Here is a 22,286-nt window from a genome sequence, read left to right on the forward strand (position 1 = left end):
GAAGCTTGGGTGTCTTACTGTCCTTCCCAGTGCAGCTAAGCGAGTCCAAACTGCAGGTGATTAGACCACAGCGGGTGGGTGGGAGGGGTTCTAGCTAAAACCTGACCGAGGCAGAGAGAGGGAACTGTTTAGTCACCCGTGGCGGAATGACACCTGTCGTGAGGGAATGCTGATCGTCCTGGCCAGGGAGGTGCCGCCCACCTCCCTCCAGGGCGTGTGTGTACACACCCACCCCTTTCTTAGAGCTCTGCAAGCTCGTGAGGGCCAGGCCCTGTCTTTGTCCTCCAGGAGGTTGTACCAGTGATCAGCTACTGGTATGCTTAGGCACTCAACAAATACGCTGGCTTTGGGATAAAGTGGTGAACACCACGGGTCCCTGCTGCCGACCACATCCTACTGGGGTGTGTGGATGGTGAACCGGTGCAAAGATCATGAGAGGCGCGATGCGTCCACCGCTTCGAGGAGGGGGCCTTTGATCCTGTTCTTAGCGGCCAGGGAGTGTTTCCTGGAGGAGGTGACCTTTTCAAAGTCGGATGTTTTCAGCTGCAGGGAATAACTAGCATAAACGATTTGGGCCTGTTTTCTCACATAAGTCTGGCGGCAGGCAGTTTCAGGTGTTGTTCATGACCTCAACGGTGACACCGAGGAACCAGGCTCTTACTCAGCTTCTCCCTCCTCTCAGGAGGGCTTGTCGTCTTCCAGGTGTAGAGTCTCAGAAGGTGGTGCTTGCACCACACCCCATATCAATTGCCAAGCGAAAGGAGTCATCCATGAAGCAAGACTTTCCCCCAAAGGTGTCGTTGGCCCCAAAATGCGTGACGTGGCCACCTCTAACTGTAAATTTGGGAAAACAGCAAAGGTTAATGGGCAGGCCCTAGACCAGGACTTGCCCCTTGGGACTGGACACCAACTGTTTCCAGTAAAGTCTTGTTGGCAAGGAAGGAAGAAAGGGAGATTGCCCAGCATAGGTGAGTTAGGACTTGAGGGGAAGATGTTCCCATCAGAGGGAACAGTGTGTGCAAAGACCTGGAAGTAAGAGCATAGCACATTCTTGGAACTGAACGCCCTTTGTCACGCCTGGAGCAGAGAAGTGGGGTGAGGTGAGACCAGGGAGATGAGAAAGTCATAATAAGGAATTTGGGTTTCAGCCGTGACATCCCCTTTTCCCAGACGGCCTAACGCCTTCCCGTTTCCTTTCTGGCACACGGTAGCCACAGACCCACTTGGAAAGTCAGCAGTGGTCCCAGCCCATTCCCATAACCCTGCTCAGAGCCATCTTTTCAGCGATGACCTGGCCTGCGAGAGAGGTGTGCGTTGGGCAATGTACATTGGGCATTGAACCAGCTGCGTTGCTCAAGATGACTCCAGGGTGCTCAAGATGACAACCAGCTGCGTTGCTCAAGATGACTCCACTGGTTCACCCCCTTCAAGGTTGAGGGGCTCCTCGGGCAGGGAAGGCTGGCTGGAGGAGCGCCAGGGCCCAGAAAGAGCGGAAGGCTGGATGAGACACTTCACTCCTCTTCCTGTGGTTTGCTGTGAATAATGGGGACGATCCCAGCACTCTCACACCTCCCAGAGGGCAGCTCATTGCTGCCTGTGGGCTACCGTGGGCTGAGCCAGATGGGTAGGGGTAGCAGCCGGGCATTTAGGCCTCAGCTTCCTCACGTGTCAAGTGGGAATTGTCCCTTTAAAACGAGGTATAATCACCAAACGCATCAGTCCAGACATCCCACCCCCGTGGCTGGCCTCTCAGTGTCAGTCTGGGACCACCACAGCTGGGCCCCCCCTTCCAGCCCTTCTCACAGGCCCCAGTGGAGGTTGGAGTGCGAGTGTGTGTGTGTGTGTGTGTGTGTGTGTGTGTGTGTGTGTGTGTGTGTGTGTGTGTGGTGGCGGGGGCGTGGTTGAGTCTGGGCCTGCACTGGCTGGAACCTCAGGGAAGCAGGGTTCGCCCTCTCTTTCCTTCTCCCTTTCTGCAGCCCCGCATTCATCCTAGCACATCTGTTTCATCTGTCCCCTTGCTGGAGGTCATCCACACTCCTCATTCTTTGATTTAGGAATAGTGGGAACGTCCGGCGGCCCTGAGGAAAGAGCTCAGAAGGGCCTGGGAGTCACCTTGCCAAGCGCCTGCTCTGCCCCTGACTGGCTTTGTAATCCTGGCCAGTCATTTTGCCTCTGTGGGCTTTAGCTTCCTCTTCTTTAGCGAAATGAGGGTAAAAATAGCTCCTCTGTCCCTGTTCCGTGAACTCAAGTAAGATTCTGTCTATTGTAGAAAGAACAAACCTTGCAAGTGGAGGTGACAGGCCTGTGTTTGGTGTCAGGTAGACTGGAGTCTTGAAACTTCTCTGAGCCTCAGCTCCCATCATCTCTTAAATCTGTTGCCCTGAGGGTTAAGATTAGGGAACCCTCTGCCCAGCACAGCGGGGTGCATAGTGGGTACTCCTCTCCGTCCCCTCCTCCGGCAGGGTGGTCCCTGCTCCAAGATTGGGTGGAAGAGCAGAAAATGGAGGACGCCTGGGAAACTTGTTAAAAAACATTCTCGGGACTTCCCTGGTGGTCCAGTGGGGAAGACTCCGCGATCCCAGCGCAGGGGACCTGGGTTTGATCCCTGGTCGCAGAACTAGATCCCACATGCGTGCCGCAACTAAGAAGCCCGCGTGCCACAATGAAGGTTCCGCCATGCCACAACTAAGACCCGGCACAACCAAAATAAATAAATAAAATAAATAATAAATAAATATTTAAAAAAACCCACAAAAAAACATTCTCTGGTCTCCCTGAAGATTCTAATTCAGGATTCAGGCTGGAGGAGACAGACAGCTGGATCTTTAACGAGCTCCTGGGTTAACCCCACCAGCACTGGAACGTCAGGCAGGGACAGCCAGTCCACCGGGAGGTAGGGGGTGGGGAGAGCTTGGGTTCTGCTACAGATGCCAAAATCCTCGCCCTACACCTGTGGCTCAGAGCAGGTAAGCATGGCTAGAAAGAGCTCTTAGGTAATGGGGCTCTCCTTGCCCAGTCCCTGGCTCCCTCCAAGCCTGCTCTGACGTCCTACCTTGGAATCACCTGGGTGCTTGTTAAAAATTCATTTCCTTGGCCCCATGACTAGCACTGCTGATTCAGAATCTCTCTTGAAGTAAAATCTGAGAACCTGCTTTTTTTTTTTTCTTTTTTTCTTTTTCGGTACGCGGGCCTCTCACTGTTGTGGCCTCTCCCGTTGCGGAGCACAGGCTCTGGACGCGCAGGCTCAGTGGCCATGGCTCACGGGCCCAGCCGCTCTGCGGCATGTGGGATCTTCCCGGACTGGGGCACGAACCCGTGTCCCCTGCATCGGCAGGTGGGCTCAACCACTGCGCCACAAGGGAAGCCACTGCTTTTGTTTTAAACCTTCATTTTTAACAAGTTCTCCGACTGAGTCTGATGTGGAGAAAGGATTTGACTTCCAGTTCTGGGACACCAGGCAGGAACTTGGGTAAATAAAGTGATTTTCACTTACCGAGTTCCTATTTTGTGCCCAGGTGTCATGCCAGGTCTAACAGAGGGAATATGTGTGGCTGTTACTGACCCAGGACGCTGAGGCTCTGAGCGGGCTACAGCTGAAGACCAGAGGCAGCAGTCAAAGCCCGGTCTCGTAGATTCTTAGAGTTGGTGTTTGAGAATGTCCACCTATGCCAGGGTCCAGTTTGCTTCTCTCTGTGGCCTGACACCTCTGCTTCCTGCTAAGCCCAATCTGATATTTCAGGGAGATGGAGGTGGAGATAAGGAGTAGCTCTCAGTGCAGAATGCGCAGTCGGAGTCCAGGCACAGTCCTAGGCTTTGACAGAACTCTGGTGCTTTGCCATGGTCAGACTAGGTACTCCTCAGAGCAAGGATCTATCTTCCCTCTCAGACTGGGGGTCAGGAGAGCCGGGATGCTGCATCTCCCCTCACACGGGGCTGGCTTCAGGAGGCAGAATTTTCTCTTTCCTGACAGACTGGGCATCCCTGAGGGCAGGCCGTCTCCTCCTTGGCTGGGGGCACTTGTGGGCAGGTTGTCACACCCATTGGACCGTGGCTTCCTGTGGGCAAGACTGGCTGTGCGTCCTCTCAGACAGGGGTATCTTCTGAAAGCAGCTTTGGGCGTTTTCTAGCACCGTGGGGCTCGCTGGATTGGGGCAGCTCCCACTGAAGCTCGGGCTCCTGAAACAGGGCTGAGCCCTCCCTAGGTCAGGGCCCATCTCCCCCTCAGACCAGGAACCCCGTTCCTCCCTTCTCTACCAGCCCAGGCCCGGCCCTTCCTCCCAGAGGGGCTCTGCATTAGATGGACCAGCCCAGTGTTGCTGGCTGAGCTGATGTGCAGAGAGAGAGAGCGAGAGAGAGAGCGCGTGTCCCGGCTGGGTGTGAGTATTCTTGGTGACCTTGGAATTGGGGCCCCACCCAAGGAGCTGGCTTCCTGGCCTTGTGCTCACCCAGCAGAGCCTACAGGCAGGGCTTCCCTAATCCTTCATCCGCCACTGCTAACCGGGGACTGCAGCCTCAAGTGAGTCACGCACCTGGGTCTGGGCCCGCCTTCTGCCTCCTTCCTGTTCCTTCCTCGCTTCCTGAGCTCCCTGAGAAGCCGGCAGGAAACATGCTCTCGGCGGCCCCAAACTCCCCCTCGGCCTCTTGTCGCCTCCTAGACCACTGTCCCTGCAGTTCCTCAGGTAAGAGGCTGGTGGCCTGGGGGACAGGGTCAGGTTTGGCTACTTTGTCTGGCTGCTCTGCATAATCCTTGAGGCGGGTCAGGCTCCGGAGGGGTCCGCCCAGCTGGGTTATGTCAGACTCCCCCCCACCCCCCGCCGTCAGCACCCCTCATGGACACACAACCCCCTTTATCACTCACAGACACAGCACACATCCTTTCACCCCTCATAGACATTTAACACACACAATCACCAACAGACGTGGCATTCCCTCACACACTTCACAGAAAACACACCCTCATCACCCGCAGACACCGTTCATGGCCCCTCACAAATACACGTCATACAACAGACCCTTGACATCCACTGACCCCACCCACTACACGCAATACACACAGTCACAATTGACACAATAGTCCCTTGTAGGATGTATGTTGTAACTCACAGGATGAAATATACATCCTTATAGACATACAACATGTACGATAGCACTGATGCACAGAACACATGAACCCTTGCAGGACACAAGAAGCCCAGACTTGAAAGACCCTCCACTCACTCACGGCAAACAAACCTCTCCACACACACACGCACACACACACACACACACCCATGCGGTCACACATACATATCATAGAAACTCCTCACATCCCGAAACAGGTCCCCAAGATCCTTGGGTGGTACTGCTCAGCTGGGGCAGGGGCTGGGGCCCAGTCAGCAGCATTCTCCCCACTTCTCACCTCCCCTGCGTTGGACCCTGTTTGTGTACTGGGGGGCAGCCAGGAGCAGAGCTGGGGGTCTGGGTCACATCATGGAGCATGATGCAAGGGGCCACCTTTCCCAGCGGTCTGAGTGCAGCTTCCTGATGGCCCTGGGACTCCACACAAGCTGATGATAAAAAAAAAACTGGCTAGCATTTATCACATGCCTACTGTGAGTCAGACATACCGCTCACTGATTTTGCAAGTATTATTCTTATTTAATTATGTGATACCTTTATGAAGTAGATAGATACCATTATCCTCATTTTGCAGCTATGTTTCGATATAGGCTCAGAGAGGTTAAGAAACTTCCCCGATATGCCACAGCTAGGAGGCAGCAGCGGGATTTAGACATAAGTAAGTCTGACCTCAGACTCCACTTCTTCTTTCTTTTTAAATTAATTAATTATTGCTGTGTTGGTCGTTGTTGCTGCGAGCGGACTTTCTCTAGTTACGGCCAGCGGGGGCTACTCTTTGTTGGGGTGTGTGGGCTTCTCATTGCGGGGCTTCTCTTGTTGCAGCACACGGGCTCTAGGCGCACAGACTTCGGTAGTTGTGGCACATGGGCTCAGTAGTTGTGGCTCACAGGCTCTAGAGTGCAGGCTCAGTAGTTGTGGTGCACGGGCTTAGTTGCTCTGCGGTTCCCGGACCAGGGCTTGAATCCATGTCCCCTGCACTGGCAAGCGGATTCTTTTTTTTTTTCTCCATTTGTTTATTTTTGTTTTTATTTCCTTTACTCTAGGAGGTAGATCAAAAAAGATCTTGCTGTGATTTATGTCAAAGAGTGTTCTTCCTATGTTTTCCTCTAAGAGTTTTATAGTGTCCGGTCTTACATTTAGGTCTCTAATCCATTTTGACTTTATTTTTGTGTCTGGTGTTAGGGAGTGTTCTAATTTCATTCTTTTACATGTAGCTGTCTAGTTTTCCCAGCACCACTTATTGAAGAGACTGTCTTTTCTCCATTGTATATCCTTGCCTCCTTTGTCATAGATTAGTTGACCATAGGTGTGTGGGTTTATCTCTGGGCTTTCTATCTTGTTCCATTGATCTATGTTTCTGTTTTTGTGCCAGTACCATATTGTCTTGATTACTGTAGCTTTGTACTATAGTCTGAAGTCAGGGAGTCTGATTCCTCCAGCTCCTTTCTTTTCCCTCAAGATCGCTTTGGCTATTCAGGGTCTTTTATGTCTCCATACAAATTTTAAGATTTTTTTGTTTTAGTTCTGTAAAATATGCGATTGGTAATTTGATAGGGATTGCACTGAATCTGTATATTGCTTTGGGTAGTATAGTCATTTTCACAATGTTGATTCTTCCAATCCAAGATGTCTCTCCATCTGTTTGTATCATCTTTAATTTCTTTCATCAGTGTCTTGTAGTTTTCTGCATACAGGTCTTTTGTCTCCCTAGGTAGGTTTATTCCTAGGTATTTTATTCTTTTTTTTTTTTTTTTTGCTGTGGGTTTGTCGTATATGGCCTTTATTATGTTGAAGTAGGTTCCCCCTATGCCCACTTTCTGGAGAGTTTTTATCATAAATCAGTGTTGAATTTTGTCAAAAGCTTTTTCTGCATCTAGTGAGATGATCATATGGTTTTTATTCTTCAATTTGTTAATATGGTGTATCACATTGATTGATTTGCATATATTGAAGAATCCTTGCATCCCTGGGATAAATCCCATTTGATCATGGTGTATGATCCTTTTAATGTGTTGTTGGATTCTGTTTGCTAGTATTTTGTTGAGGATTTTTGCATCTATATTCATCAGTGAGATTGGTCTGCAATTTTCTTCTTTTGTAGTATCTTTGACTGGTTTTCCTTCCTTGTCTCTTGTAACATTCTTTATTTTAAAGTCTATTATATCTGATATGAGTATTGCTACTCCAGCTTTCTTTTGATTTCCATTTGCATGGAATATCTTTTTCCATCCCCTCACTTTCAGTCTGTAAGTGTCCCTAGGTCTGTAGTGGGTCTCTTGTAGACATACCCATACATATATATGGGTCCTGTTTTTGTATCCATTCAGCAAGCCCATGTCTTTTGGTTGAAGCATTTAATCCATTCACGTTTAAGGTATTATTGATATGTATGTTCCTATTATCATTTTCTTAATTGTTCTGGGTTTGTTTTTGTAGGTCCTTTTCTTCTCTTGTGTTTCCCACTTAGAGAAGTTCCTTTAGCATTTGTTGTAGAGCTGGTTTGGTGGTGCTGAATTCTCTTAGCTTTTGCTTATCTGTAAAGTTTTTGATTTCTCCATTGAATCTGAATGAGATCCTTGTCGGGTAGAGTAATCTTGGTTGTAGGTTCTTTCCTTTCATCACTTTAAATATATCATGCCACTCCCTTTTGGCTTGTAGCAATTCTGCTGAGAAATCAGCTGTTAACCTTATGGGAGTTCCCTTGTATGTTAGTTGTCAATTTTCTCTTGCTGTTTTCAATAATTTTTTTGTCTTTAATTTTTGTCAATTTGATTACTATGTGTCTCGGCGTGTTTCTCTTTGAGTTTATCCTGCCTGGGACTCTCTGCGCTTCCTGGACTTGGGTGGCTATTTCCTTTCCCATGTTAGAGAAGTTTTCGACTATAATCTCTTCCAATATTTTCTCGGGTCTTTCTCTCTCTCTTCTCCTTCTGGGACCCCTATAATGCGAATATTGTTGTGTTTAATGTTGTCCCAAAATTCTCTTAGGCTGTCTTCATTTCTTTTCATTCTTTTTTCTTTATTCTGTTCCGCGGCATTGAATTCCACCATTCTGTCTTCCAGGTCCCTTATCCGTTCTTCTGCCTCAGTTTTTCTGCTATTGATTCCTTCTAGTGTATTTTTCATTTCAGTTATTGCATTGTTCATCTCTGTTTGTTTGTTCTTTAATTCTTCTAGGTGTTTTTTCTTTAATTCTTCTAGGTCTTTGTTAAACGTTTCTTGCATCCTCTTGATCTTTGCCTGCATTATTTTTCCGAGGTCCTGTATCATCTTCACTATCATTATTCTGAATTTTTTTCTGGAAGGTTGCCTATCTCCACTTCATTTAGTTGTTTTTCTGGGGTTTTATCTTGTTCCTTCATCTGGTACATAGCCTTCTGTCTTTTCATCTTGTCTATCTTTCTGTGAATGTGGTTTTTGTTCCACAAGCTGCAGGATTGTAGTTCTTCTTGCTTCTGCTGTCTGCCCTCTGGGGCAGGCAGATTCTTAACCGCTGCGCCACCAGGGAAGTCCCTCCACTTCTTTATTATTTATTAAAAAACAAAAATTTTTTTTAAAGAGGTAACAAATGAGCAAGTCAAAAGTTCAGTAGATATAAAAGGACACACAGTGAAAAGACTCCCTCTGATCCTTGTTCTCAAAACACCCAATTTTGCTGTCTGGAGGAAACCCCCCGAGTGGCCCCTTGGAGATCTCTCTTTTTTTTTGCTGCCCTTGTGGCTTGTGGGATGTTTTTCCCCTGACCCGGGATTGTACGCATGTTCCTGGGGCCCCAGCCATGAAAGTGTGGAGTCCTAACCACTGGACTGCCAGGGAATTCCTGACCTCTCTTTTTTTTTTTTTTTTTTTTTGCGGTACACGGGCCTCTCACTGCTGCGGCCTCTCCCGTTGCGAGGCACAGGCTCCGGACACGCAGGTTCAGAGGCCATGGCTCACGGACCCAGCCGCTCCACGGCATGTGGGATCCTCCCGGACCAGGGCACGAACCCGTGTCCCCTGCATCGGCAGGCACACTCTCAACCACTGCGCCACCAGGGAAGCCCTGACCTCTCTTTTAACAACAGTCACAGGGCAGTCTAGCAGCAAGAGTTCCAAGTGCAGTGCCCAGACTCTGGGGGCTTCCCATGTCCTCCCCCTCCTCTATCTGCCCGGGTGAGGAGTGGGGCCGGAAGGTCTAAGGCTCCGTCCAACCTAAGACCTAAGTCCACTCCTGCCCTAAATCCTCAGGGAGACCCTTGCCCTTGATTCTGCTGGACCTGGATCTTCTCCCCCTTATCTCACTCCTGGGGGCCCCACCACACCCCTGAGTGTTCCTTTCAGGATCCAGTGCAGGATGAGGTGACCCCTCTTACAAGCTGGTGGAGGGGAGCAGTTCTCACTGCTGTCAAAGGTGTGCCCAGGCTGAAAAGGGGGAGCAGGTGGGACTCAGCCCTGACCAGAGGAGGGAGAGGATGAGGGAGAAGAAGGGGGAGAGGAGGGAGGAGAATGAGGACTAGCTGCCTGGCACTGTCCTTTACAGACGTAATGCCATGATGAGGTTGGCGGTGTCATTCCTGCTTTACAAATGAAGAATCTGAGGCTCAGGGGGCCCAGTGGTTAAGAGGCAGAGTTTGAGGGAGGATGAGTAAATGAGAAAGAGAGAGAGAGAGTCAGAGAGAGAAACTGAGGTTATGATGAGGAGGAGTAAGAGGATTCAGGGCTGCCAAGCATCAGGGCTGGCCACCCCCGAGAGGGCTCTCATAGTGAACCTGCTGCCCAAGTGACTTATGGGTTCTGAGGCCTCTGGTTTTGTAGTAATCCCCCTCCTCCAGTGATTCTTTCTCTCTTCTGTTCATTTGCGCTATTTGTCTATCTTTGTGCTTTTTTTCTGTCCGTGCGTGCATGGCTGACTTGCAGAATCTTAGTTCCCTGAGCAGGGATTGAACCTGGGCCCTCCGCAGTGAAAGTGCAGACTCCTAACCACCGGATCGCCAGGGAATTCCCCATCCTGTCTTAATTACTTCAACTTTATAGTGAATCTTGATATACAATGTGGCATTTTCTTGACTTATTCTCCAAATTATCTAGGCAAATCTCAGACTTAGGTTATATGTATAAATACGTACTACAAATTCCTGTGCACCTACTGCTGAGTTAACTAGAATATTACAGATATAATAGGAATCTCCTGTGTATCCTCACTAAATCTGCTCCCTCCCTCTCTCCCCAGAGGTAATCATAACCTGAATTTGTCTTTATATGTTGATGCATATGTAGTGTGTCCACTAATAATAATAATGTTTAAAGTCTTAGGAAATAGTATCATGCTGTATGCATCCTGCTGCAACTTGCTTTTCTAGTTAAGCATTATGTTTATTGTCCAGGTTATTACATGTAGCTCTGTTCATTTTTACATATGTATAGGATTACATTGAGAAACATACAAATATTAATATTTCCAGTATGTAACTAGGAATAATGTGCATTTTCAACTTTATTATGAAATTAATTTCCAAAATGGTGGTGCCATTTGTAGTTTCTTTTTATCAGTGTAATGAGGGTTTCTTTTTTTTTTTTTTTTGCGGTACGCTGACTTCTCACTGTTGTGGTCTCTCCCGTTGCGGAGCACAGGCTCCGGACGCGCAGGCTCAGTGGCCATGGCTCACGGGCCCAGCCGCTCCGCGGCATGTGGGATCTTCCCGGACCGGGGCACGAAACCGTGTCCCCTGCATGAGCAGGCGGACTCTCAACCACTGCGCCACCAGGGAAGCCCAGGGTTTCTATTTTTTTTTTTTTACATCCTTCCCAATACTTGGATTTGGCAGACTTTCATTTTTTCCAATCTGGTGGTTGGTTGTTTTAATTTGAACTCCTGATTTTTTGAAATGTTAGCCATATTTTTATGGTTTCTTAGCCTTCAGTCTTTTTCTTCTGTAAATTGCCTACTTCTTCTTTTACCCATTTTTCTATTGGGCTTGTCTTGTTTTTGATTTTTAGAAATTTATATTATGTTATGCCTGAATATTCTTTGATATATATGATACAAATATCTTCTCCTGGTCTGTGGCTTGTCTCTTTACTATTTTTATAGTATCTTTTGATATACACAGTTTTAAACTTTATATGGTCATATTTATCAAAGTTTTCTTTGTTATTTATAATTTCTATGTCTTAATTTAAGAAAATTTCCCAGACCCTTAGCTCGTATTGTCCCCTATTTTCTCCCAAAGCTTTTTATATTTTGCTTTTCATAGTTAGGTCTTTATGCCAGTTGGAATTTAATTCTGGATATAGTGCGAGGTAGGAATCTAATTTTATTATTTTTTTCCCCTAATGGATAGCCAGTGGTTTGCACCAAGATCTACTCTTCTTTAATTGATCTGTAATGGCAGCTCTGTCATATGTATCAAGGTTCCATATATGTGATCTCTATTTGTGATCTCTCTTTCTGGGATCTCTATTCTCTTCCTTTGGTCTATCTCCTTGTCCCTTTGTTAATACTCAATACTACCCTCTCTTACTACTATAACTTTATAATAAGACTCGATACATCATAGGGGAAATTCTATCATGTGTCCTTATTGTTTGCATGTTCTCATTGTACTTCAGAAATTTCTTGGCTCTGTGCTTTTTCACTTGGAGTTTTAGGATCAGCTTGTAAAGTTCCTTGCAGAACTCTTTTGGGATTTTTTTTTTGAGTGCTTTACATATGCTATTTTTTCCCTAGCTTTATTCAGGTATAATTGACAAATGCAATTGTAAGATATTTAAGGTGTACATCATAGTAAACCCTAACCCTAACCCTAACATTGTAAAAGGATTCCCACCATCTAGTTAATTAACATCTATTGGGATTTTGATTGAACTGGCACTGAATTTATTGATTAAATCGGGAAGAACTTCCATCTTTATGATACTGACAGTCCCATGCATGAATATTTTACATCTATCCATTCATCTAGTTCTTAGTTGTTTTTCAATAATTTTATAATTTCCTCCATCAAGACCTTACACGTATCTTTGGCCAAGACAGTTTTCTTGGTATCATAAATTGTGTCTTGAAAATGACATTTTCTGTTTATTGCTTGTTTATAGGAACATGATTGATTTCGTTTGTTTGTTTGTTTGGCTGTGCCGTGCAGCTTGTGGAATTGAACCTGGGCTATGGCAGTGAAAACACCGAGTCCTAACCACTGGACCGCTAGGGAATTCCTGGAACATGATTGATTTTTATTATTGATTTTATATCCAGAAATCTTGCTGAAGTCTTTTGTTGATTCTAATAATTTGTCCATGGAATTGCTTTAATTTTTCTGTAAATCATATTGCATGTGAAAATGACAGTTCTGCTTTTCCTTTCCAATCTTCATAACTTTAAAAAAAATCAATTAATTCTTTTGGCTGTGTCGGGTCTTAGTTGCGGCAAGTGGCTCATTGTGGCACGAGGAATATTTTCATTGGGGCGCTCGGGTTCTTCGTTGTGGCGCTTGGGCTTCTCTCTAGTTGTGGCACGTGGGCTCCAGGGCACGTGGGCTCTGTAGTTTGCTGCACATGGGCTCTCTAGTTGAGGCGTGAGAGCTCAGTAGTTGTGGCACGCAGGCTTAGTTGCCCTGCGGCATGTGGGATCTTAGTTCCCCGAGCAGGGATTGAACCAGTGTCCCCTGCATTGGAAGGTGGATTCTTTACCACTGGACCACCAGGGAAGTCCCAAGGCCACTCTTTAAATAAGCAATCCCTTATTTTCCTGATGATAAGATTCCCAAAATATATTTTTTTGGCTGCATGTCTTGTGGGATTTTAATTCCCCGACCAGGGACTGAATCTGGGTCCTCGGCAGTGAGAACTTGGAGTCCTAACCACTGGCCTGCAGGGAATTCCGTCAAAAGGTTTTTTTAGGCCTACTTGAATATATAAACTCTTTAGAATGTAGATGATATAATCCTGAGTTTCTCAACCTCAGCACTATTAACATGTTGACCCAAAGAAATGTTTTTGTTGTAGGGACTGTTCTGTACATTGTAGGTTGGTTGGCAGCCTTGCTGGTCTCTACCCACTAGATGTCAGCAGCACCCCAGTCCCCTCCTCCCCTGCCACTTGTGACAACCAAAAATGCGTCCAGACATTGACAAATGTCCTTGGAGGGCAAAGTAGCCCCTGGTGAGAATGACTGCTAGAGTCAAATGCCTGCTTATAACATTTAATTCATCCTTTTAAAAAATTATTTTATTTTATTTTTTAAATTGAAGTATAGTTGATTTACAATGTTGTGTTAGTTTCAGGTGTGCAGCAAAGTGATTCGGTTTAATTTATTCTTTTGGTTACTGACATAATCATTTTGGACAATAATTTACTATTTTATAATTTTGAGAGTGCTTCTTTACACTCTCAAGTTTCATGAGACTAATTTATTCACACTCAGTTTATACATCATTGACGTCAGCATCTTTATTGTTATTCTTTTCTTTCATTTAACAGAATTTTCCAGGTTACAATGTTTTTACTTCCATTTATGTTGTATGAGATACAGCACCTAACATCCTAATGAGATGCTATCATAAGAAAAGTCCATCCCAAGACACAATTATTCATTATATAGCATTGAGACAATTTTCTTTTTCACTGTTGTTCTCACCTCTAAAATCTAAACAAGTGTTGAATTACTTTAAAGAACAAACAACAAAAAACCCCTTTTCTTATAAAAAATTACAAATACATACAAGAGTGCACTTAATGGTGTAATGGATCCCCACGTACTATCAGCCAACTTCAACAATTATCAACCCATTTTTTTCAGCTGAGGTACGTCCCATTTTATTTTGAAGCAAATCCCAAATACCTAATTTCATCGGTAAATATTTCATATGTTTCTCTAAAGGATAAGAATTCTTTTTAACATAACTGTGAAGTCATTAACCTAACCATCAACATTAATTCCTTAATATAATTGAATATCTGATGTGTTCAAATTTCTGATTGTCTCATAAGTTTCTCTTTCTTTGCTTCTCTCTCTCTCTCACTTTCTGTCTAGTTTGTTTGAATCAGAATCCCAAAAAGGCTCACACACAGCAATTTTGTTGCTATGCCTCTTAATTCTCATAATCTATAGGTTCTTCCATCATCTTTTTTTTCCCTTATAATTTATTTGTTGAAGAAACCAGGTTGCTTGTTCTGTGCGTTCACTGCTGTCTGAATTTGCTGAGGGTACCCTATGATCTGTTCCTCTTCTCTATTTCCTGTAAACTGGTGGTTGAACTTGCTGATTCTGTTTCTTTTTCCTTGGCAAGACTATTTCATAGGTAGTGTTGTGAATTGAGCACGCACAAACACAACTTTATTAGAAAAGTTTCCAAACACACAAGAAGAGAGGGAAGAGTATAATAAATCCCTGTGCGCCTGTATTAGTTTCCTACAGCTGCTGTAACAAATGACTGCAAGCTTGGCAGCTTAAAACAACACACGTTTATTCTCTTACAATTCTGGAGGCCAGAATTCCAAAATCAGTTTCTTTTTTTTTTCTTTTTGGCGTTCTCTCCAGAGGCTCTAGGGCGGAGGCCATTCCTTGCCTCTTCCAGCTTCTGGTAGCTGCTGGTGTTCCTGGCTAGTGGCCATATCACTCTGCCTCTGTGGCCACATTGCCTTCTTTTCTGTCTGTATCAAGTTTTCCTCTCTTACTCAGGTGCTGGTGATTGCATTAAGGCTCAGTTGGATAATCTGGGATAATCTCCTCATTTCAAGAGCAGTAATTCAATTGTACATGCAAAATCTTTGCCACATAAGGTAACATGTACAGGTTCCAGAGATTAGGACCTGATATTTCTGAGGACCATTATTCAGCCTACAAAATACCCACTCTCTAGATTCAATATTTTGCCTCTCTTTCTCTTTTTCTTTCCTTCGTTCCTTTCATCCTTCCCTTCCCTCCCTTCACCTCCTCTCTCTCTCTCCCCTTATTTTACTGTAATATTTTAAACCATTTCCCTGTAATTTCATCCCTAAATATTTCCATATATATGAACATTTCCTTATATAACCACACCACCATTATGCTCTAATAAAATTTTTTAAATCCCTTAGAACCATCTAAAATCCTGCCCATATGAAATTCTCCCTGATTTTCTCAAATGTGTCTGTCCTGGATATCTTCTGTTTTCCCCTCCAGATCCACTCTCCACCCATCTCCACCCAACCCTGTGCCCCCAGAGGCTGATCTGTATGGACAACATTATCCATCTCCTTTGCTTCTGGTTGGGCTCAGCCAATGGGAGGCACTGGTAAGAAACCAGAGGGTGGAAGAAGAGAGAGATTTGGGTATTTATGTCCTGGTTCCCCCTCTGCCTGGTCATTGACGACCAGCTACAACTGCCTACGCAAGGTCACAACTCTTGTCAGGCAGCCTTTTCCAAATAGCTACCCTCTTTGTGTTCCAGCAACTGCCCCCTCTCCTCAGCCCTTCAGATGAAAAGGGCACCCCACTCTTGGCAGCCTTGGACGACTACACTATTCCTTTTGGTTCTCTAGACCTGCCCGCGTCTCTTTAAGTAATCCCTTTCTCCTCAGATTGCCCACGTTGAGTGTGCCATCTCTTTCCAGGACCCTAACTGATACATGTATCTTTTTACAGTTGACTTGACTGATCCGGGTTCCAAACAAGACCCACAGGTTGCATTTGATTTTTTTTTTTTTTTTTTTTGTCTGCGCTGCACAGCATGCAGGATCTTAGTTCCCTGACCAGGGATGGAACCCGTGTCCCCTGCGGTGGAAGAATGGTCTTAACCACTGGACCGCCAGGGAAGTCCCTGCATTTGATTTTTATATCTCTTAAGTCTCTTTTAATCTAGGGATTCCTAGATTAAAAGCCCCCTCGCCATTCCTCCCCCCGCCGTGGTTGTCGAAGGAACTGGGTCAGTTCTCCTGTAGATTGTCCTGGTCTCACATTCTGGATTTGGCAGATTGCTTCCCTGAAATGCCCTTTAATTTGTTCCTCTGGTGCCTGTATTTCCTACAAACTGAAGTTTGGATCTAAAGGCTTTATTAGATTCAGATTTGGATATATTTTAAAGTAGGACTGACAGAATTGGTAACAGAATGACGTGGGTGTGAGAGAGAGGAGTCAACCTCAGTTTCCTCATCTGTAAAATGCGGATAATAACCTCTGCCTACCTGCCCTGATTATTGATAATCTCAAAGAGTGCTGAACTGCGATTGCTCCGTGCACATACATGAGGGACTATTGAAAACCAGGCGTGAGTCTGGAGTTGAGCCAGGTGTCCTTCAGTCTGTGGTCAAGGTTGATCCTGGAGGTCCCTCTGTGCCTCTGGAACGTGGTGGCTGGGGGATGGCTGAGAAGGTGAAGCCAGTTTGGGAGAAGAGGATCTGGGTTGGGGAGCAGAGCTAGGGCCTCAGCTCTGGTGGATAGTTTGTGTGAAGGTTGAACGTGATGAACAGACCACCACGTTCTCTCCTGTGTCAGGTGCTCAAGGCTCAAAATGCTTCCAAGGGAGATGAGAAAGGATGACCAAACTGGGCCTTTTCAAAGTCCCTCCCAGGAGGCCTGGGCCACATCTTAGGATCTGAGGAGAGTGTGTGAATGAGCACGAGGAAGGAGGTGACGCTGGGCAGTTGTGAGTGAGGGCATGACAGATGTGACACCTGAGCTTGTGAGTGTGCAGGTGAGTAGGGAGATGTAATTATGACTGGGTATCTCTGCATGATGGTGTGTACTGAGTGTACGTGAGTGTGCAAGGGTTGTGTGCTTAGGTGGTTTGAGTGTGTCCACCTGTGTGTGATGGGGGTGCAGCTGGGGGAGGGGGCAGATTTTGGCTCTAGTTCTTCACATGTTAAAGGTGGTTTGTCCTTTGAGGTCCATTTTTGGCTTTGATAAGGAGCAGCAGTGGGGTCCCAAAGAGCAGGAGGGGGCCAGTCCAGACACCCAGGGCAGAGCTGAGGCCGGACCCTGCATGGGGCGTCAGGAGCCCGTACTACCACCTCTGCTTTGCACCTGCCCGGCTGTGGGACCCCGGTCCTGTCTAGACCTGTCTCCCGCCCTGAGTGGGAGGCTTTTGGGTTGGCTCTCAGCTGAGGGGCTTGCTTCCTTAGACAGTGTCCTCTGCAGTGCCCGGTGCCTGCAGGGCTCAATAAACGTTTATTGGTTAAATGAATGCGTGGATAAATAGACTGGAAACTGAGGCAGGGAACTTGGGCCCATCTCTCACCTCTGTTCACACAAAAAGCCTCCACCACCGGAATTTCACAGACACACACGCATGCACACTCACACGCACGCACGCACACTCACACACATGCACGCTCACACACACGCACGCTCACACACACTCACACACACGCTCTCACACATGCACACACACACGCACGCACGCACGCTCACACACATGCACACTCACACACGCACAGGCTCACTGACAGACTCACCTGCGTTCACCTGCTCAGTTGCCCACACCTACTCACCCTCACCTATTCCCTCCAACTCACTCGCTGCCAAACTCCTGCCCCGGGTCTTGAGAGCCCTCCTCCCCGGCAATCCCAGCCCCGCAGGGCTCTGTCCCCATCGGTTCCTTGGCCTTGGTGCTCCTTGGTCGCCAGGGGAGCCCAGCCGGGCCATGGCACTGACCACAGCAGCTGTCCCGAGTTCCTCCCTTCTCCTCATCCTCTTTATATTCCAGCTGCCTCTCCCTTTCCTCCTTCTCTCCCTTTCTTTTGTCTTTTCTCTCATGCTCATGCACGCGCGCGCGCGCACACACACACACACACACACACACACACACACACAGGCGCTCTTACTGTCTCATCTTTTTCTCTGTAACTCCCTTGGTTTTTGTCCTCAAATCTCATTCCTCTCATGCTCTCTCTCTGTGTTTACGTTTGTCTCTCTGTGTGTGCCTGTCTCCTCCATCTCTCCTTTCCCCTGACTCTCTCTCTTATTCTGTTTTCTCGCTCACGTCTCCTCTCCCCTCTCCCTCATACTTGTGCTGTCTCGAATGCACGCTCTCACCCCTCTTGCTCTCTCCCTGTCTGCTTCTTCTCTGCCTCCTCCCCAGCTCCCGGCTCGGTGGCCGCTGCCCACACCCCACCCTGCCCCTTTCTCTGCGAGAAACGTCTGAGCAGCGCCCAGGGCCTGGGTGACCCAACTCTGAGGTTTCTGTGGAGGGGCCCTGGGGTCATGACGTTTCCTCCTGTGGGTGACTTGGCAGGGATGTGCTCTGTTTCCTCACTTCTGCGATTCCAGACAGCACAGAGGCCGGGGCTGCAGACAGATACTCAGACCTGACAGAGGCGGCCGCTGCCCCGGGACAGGTAAGAGGCGTCCCAGGCCTGGCAGGGCCAGGAGGAGGTGTGTTACAATGTCCTCAGGAGACCAAGGTCATGGCCCCTAGACTGTGTCTAAGCAAACAAGTGCTTCTGTTTTGGAGTTTATTTTTAATTTTTAAAATTAATTAATTAATTCATTTTTAGCTGCGTTGGGTCTTCCTTACTGCGCAAGGCTTTCTCTAGTTGCGGTGAGCGGGGGCTACTCTTTGTTGCAGCCCACAGGCTCCTCACTGCGGTGGCTTCTCTTGTTGTGGAGCTTGGACTCTAGGCGCGTGGGTTTCAGTAGTTGTGGCACGCGGGCTCAGTAGCTGTGGCTCGCAGGCTCTAGAGCGCAGGCTCAGTAGTTGTGGCGCTCGGGCTTAGTTGCTCTGCGGCAACTGGGATCTTCCCGGACCAGGGCTTGAACCCTTGTCCCCTGCATTGACAGGCAGATTCTTAGCCACTGCACCACCAGGGAAGTCCCAGTGTTTCTGCTTTTAAGGGAATGTTTTGGCATCTTCTTCAGGCCCAGAGGCTCTTGCTTAAAAGGAATTCCTCGTGACCAAACTTTCCCAGGGAATTTACTTCCCTCTTTGGTTCTCTAAGGCCAAGGCAGTGCTGAAGTGACCTCAGAGACCTCACTTGGAAGTGGTGAAGGTGATGAGAGGGGGCTACCTAGATCTCAGGGGCTGGAAGCCATCTGCTTTACTAGCTGTGTGGCCTTGACCATGTCACATTCCCGCTCTGTGCCTCCGTTTCCCAAATTGTCAAATAAGGATAACGCTGTCTCCCCAGCCTGAAGATCAGGAGAGGTAAAGGGTCTGGTACGGCGCTGCGTACTTAGGAATTCACTAGTTGCTGGGTTTTTCCAGGGGGATGATGAAGAGGATAACCAGGTTGCTGGTACAAAGTGCCTGGCTCACAACCTGCTTCCCCAGCAGGTTCCAGGGGGTAGGGACAGAGCACAGGCTGGTAGTCCCTGTCCTTCACTGGCAGGTCCAGATGTGGGTGTGGTGAATGGAGGCTGCTGCCCAGACACTTGCTCATCTGTAGAGAATGAGGGGACCAGCGGAGTCTCTCCCCAAGCATTCAGGAAGCTCTGATTTAGCTCTTGACTGAATACACAGCTGTGTTCCAGGTGCTTAGAGTGTGTGTGTGTGTGTGCGTGTGTGTGTGTGTGTGAATGAGATGGTGGTGGGGGAGACTATCTGGGGGGAAGACCACCACTCGGCAGCCCCTCCCCCCTTCTTAATTCTACAGGAGGGGACCTTCAGGGTCTAAGTTTGGAGCTGAGCTCAGCTGGCTGATGGGAGAAGCATGTCAAAAATTTCTGCAGATCTCTTCAGTTTATAAAGTCCGTTTCAATTCCCCAAATGCCTTACTCTTGACCAAACCCTTTACCACACCCAACCATCTTCCTTTTCGCAATAGTGTTTGAGGTTTGGTTGGGGAGGGGTGTGTGCAGATGAAGATCCCAAGGCTTAGAACTGGGGAGAGACTCACTCTAGGTGGTGGGTGAGATCAGAGCCCAGATCCTCTGATCGTAATTCCTGATCGTAATTCGTATTTCTCTTCAGCCACCCTTGGTTGCTGCTTCCAAAGGAGGAGATATGTGGCTGCTTTGGTACATTGCTGATTTGTTTGCTCATTCATTCATTCATTCAACAAACATTTTCTGAGGGGGAGGGAGGAGCTCACAGTTTTTGATCAATAACCTCGTGCATCAGTTGCTTCATTTTGCACTTATAACTTACCCTATGAGGAAGGTTCTATTATCACCATTTTGCAAATGAAGAAAGAGAGGCTTCAAGGGCTGAAGATCAGCTAGGAAAGAGCAGAGCCAGGTGCAGATCTGAGTCTGTGTGACCGCAGGGCCTGTGTCCTGCAACCTACATTTTCCCTTGGGCCAGCCCCTGAAGATGTCAGAATGATTCCTGGTATAACAGAGGTGTGCCCTTGCTGGGGAAACCCAGAGGAAGAAGCACCTCCTTGGGTGCTTCCTCTTCCCTGCCCTGGCTGACTTCCAGGAGGCAAGAAGTGGGGGAGGGTGACTCACAGACAGATACTACCTGGGTATCTTGGATCCAGAAGGAGAGACTCAGGCCAGGCTCAGGGTCCCCCAACTCCACAGGGATGTCCTAGATCAGATGAGCAGAGACTGAGTCTCATCAATATAATATATAAACCTGGGATCAGGTGGGCCCCAAGTGAGAAAGAAAGTTGGGAAACTCTGATGCCCAGGCCATCCCCCATCTCTGGGGCCCTAGACCCTGTCCCTGACCTCTTCCCGGACAATGAGCTCCATTCATCCACCAATAAATGTACCTAGCGTGGTGCTAGCCTCCTTGTACTGGAAACCATGTAGAGCCTAGTGCAGAATTCCCCAGAGGTCAGGAAACTTGCTCCCTTTATTTGCCCCTCAAATCCTTCTGTTTCCTGGACAAATGGTAGTGAAACCACTCCATGAGGGGAATTTTTAGAGGATATGACCAGAAGCACAGAGGCATGGCCAAGCCAGGGCACAAATGTCAAGCATCAGGGGAGGCCAGAATAGGAGGTAACTCACTTATTGAGCATGTTAGAAGTTTACCTGCTTTCAACCTCAAAGCTATACTGTGAGGTCAATGTTCATATCATTTCTGTTTTATTGATGTGAAAACTAGGACTCACAGAAGGGAAATGATTAAACTATGGTGTTTTAAACCTTTATTTTATTTATTTATTTATTTATACTTTTTGGCCGCCGTATGGCATGCAGGATCCTAGTTCCCCGAGGATTGAACCCGTGCCCCCTGCAGTGGAAGCACGGAGTCCCAACCACTGGACCGTCAGGGAAGTCCCTGAACTATGGTGTGTTATTGGTCCCAGGGAATCTAAGGGCTGGGAGTGGCTGAAGCTGGTGTGAGAGGTTTGGAAGTGAAGGATGAGGGACAATGTGACTCTGTGTGTATGTGTGTGTGTGTGTGCGCGTGTGCGCGTGTGCGTGTGTGTGTGTGTGTGTGTGTGTGTGTGTGTAATGCCTGAGAACCTGTACCCAGGGAGTTCCCAGCCCAGAACGGAAAGAGAAATCAACAGCCATTATAATGCAGTGTGATTTGTTACGGGAACCAAAGGTGGCGCCTCTAACCCTTTCTGGGGCAAGAGAAGTAAGACTAACAGTAGCTAGCATTCACTGAGCTCTTATTATAGATCAGGCATTTTCCATTTAATCCTTACAAAAATGCTATGATGTGGTGTTAGGATTCTTTTTTTTAAACAGATGAATGAACAGAGGCTTATGGAGGTGAAATTGTCTTAGGCGAGAATCGGCTGATAGCATTTTGCCAACTGTCTCTAGCTGCCATAAAAAGATGTGACTGGTTCCCAGAAGTTTTCAGGGTTAATGATATATCTGGAAGCTTGATATAGGTGGCTTCAAGCTGGGGTAAACTTGGGATGAGCTAGATGTGAACGGTTGCAATGACAGTGGTGCTATTTTGAGAAACGTTTGATCTGATCTAATCAGCTGATTTTCTGGATTCCCTGTAGATACAGCTTTTTAGAGCTGTTGCTCATGAATACCTGAAATTGTGTTACATTATTCATTGAATCTTCGCACCATGCTGGGAGCTATGTGCTTGAAATATTATCAGCTCCATTTACAGGGGAAGGACCTGAGGCTCAGAGAAGGATAAGCTTGACCATGGTCGTGAAGCCAGGACAGAGACAGGATTTGAACGGAGGTTTGTCTGACGCCAGAGTCTGTGATCTTAACCACTGTCCTTTCCCAAATACTTTATATCCTTTATCTTGCTGGGTGCTCACAAAAAGCTCTATAGGGTAGATGTGTTATTGTCCTCATTTTATAGATGAGACCCAAAGAGGGGAAGCAGTTTTACCAAATG

At 47.1% G+C, this 22,286-nt stretch overlaps 1 protein-coding gene across 6 annotated transcripts in view; it reads left to right on the forward strand.

Moving 5' to 3' along the window:
* Positions 1–4,546: 4,546 nt before the first annotated feature.
* Positions 4,547–22,286, forward strand: part of PTAFR (platelet activating factor receptor) — a 37,227-nt gene continuing 19,487 nt past the window's right edge. For 4 of the 6 annotated variants that reach the window (XM_060140868.1, XM_060140871.1, XM_060140869.1 and 1 more), the window contains exon 1: positions 4,547–4,679. The gene's annotated coding sequence lies outside the window, so the exon portion shown is untranslated. Of the gene's footprint in view, positions 4,680–18,305; positions 18,409–22,286 lie in introns of all 6 variants that reach the window. The other 2 variants (XM_060140870.1, XM_060140873.1) reach the window with 2 other exon arrangements.

Source organism: Lagenorhynchus albirostris, chromosome 2, assembly GCF_949774975.1.
Source record: "Lagenorhynchus albirostris chromosome 2, mLagAlb1.1, whole genome shotgun sequence".
Taxonomy (NCBI): Eukaryota; Metazoa; Chordata; class Mammalia; order Artiodactyla; family Delphinidae; genus Lagenorhynchus; species Lagenorhynchus albirostris.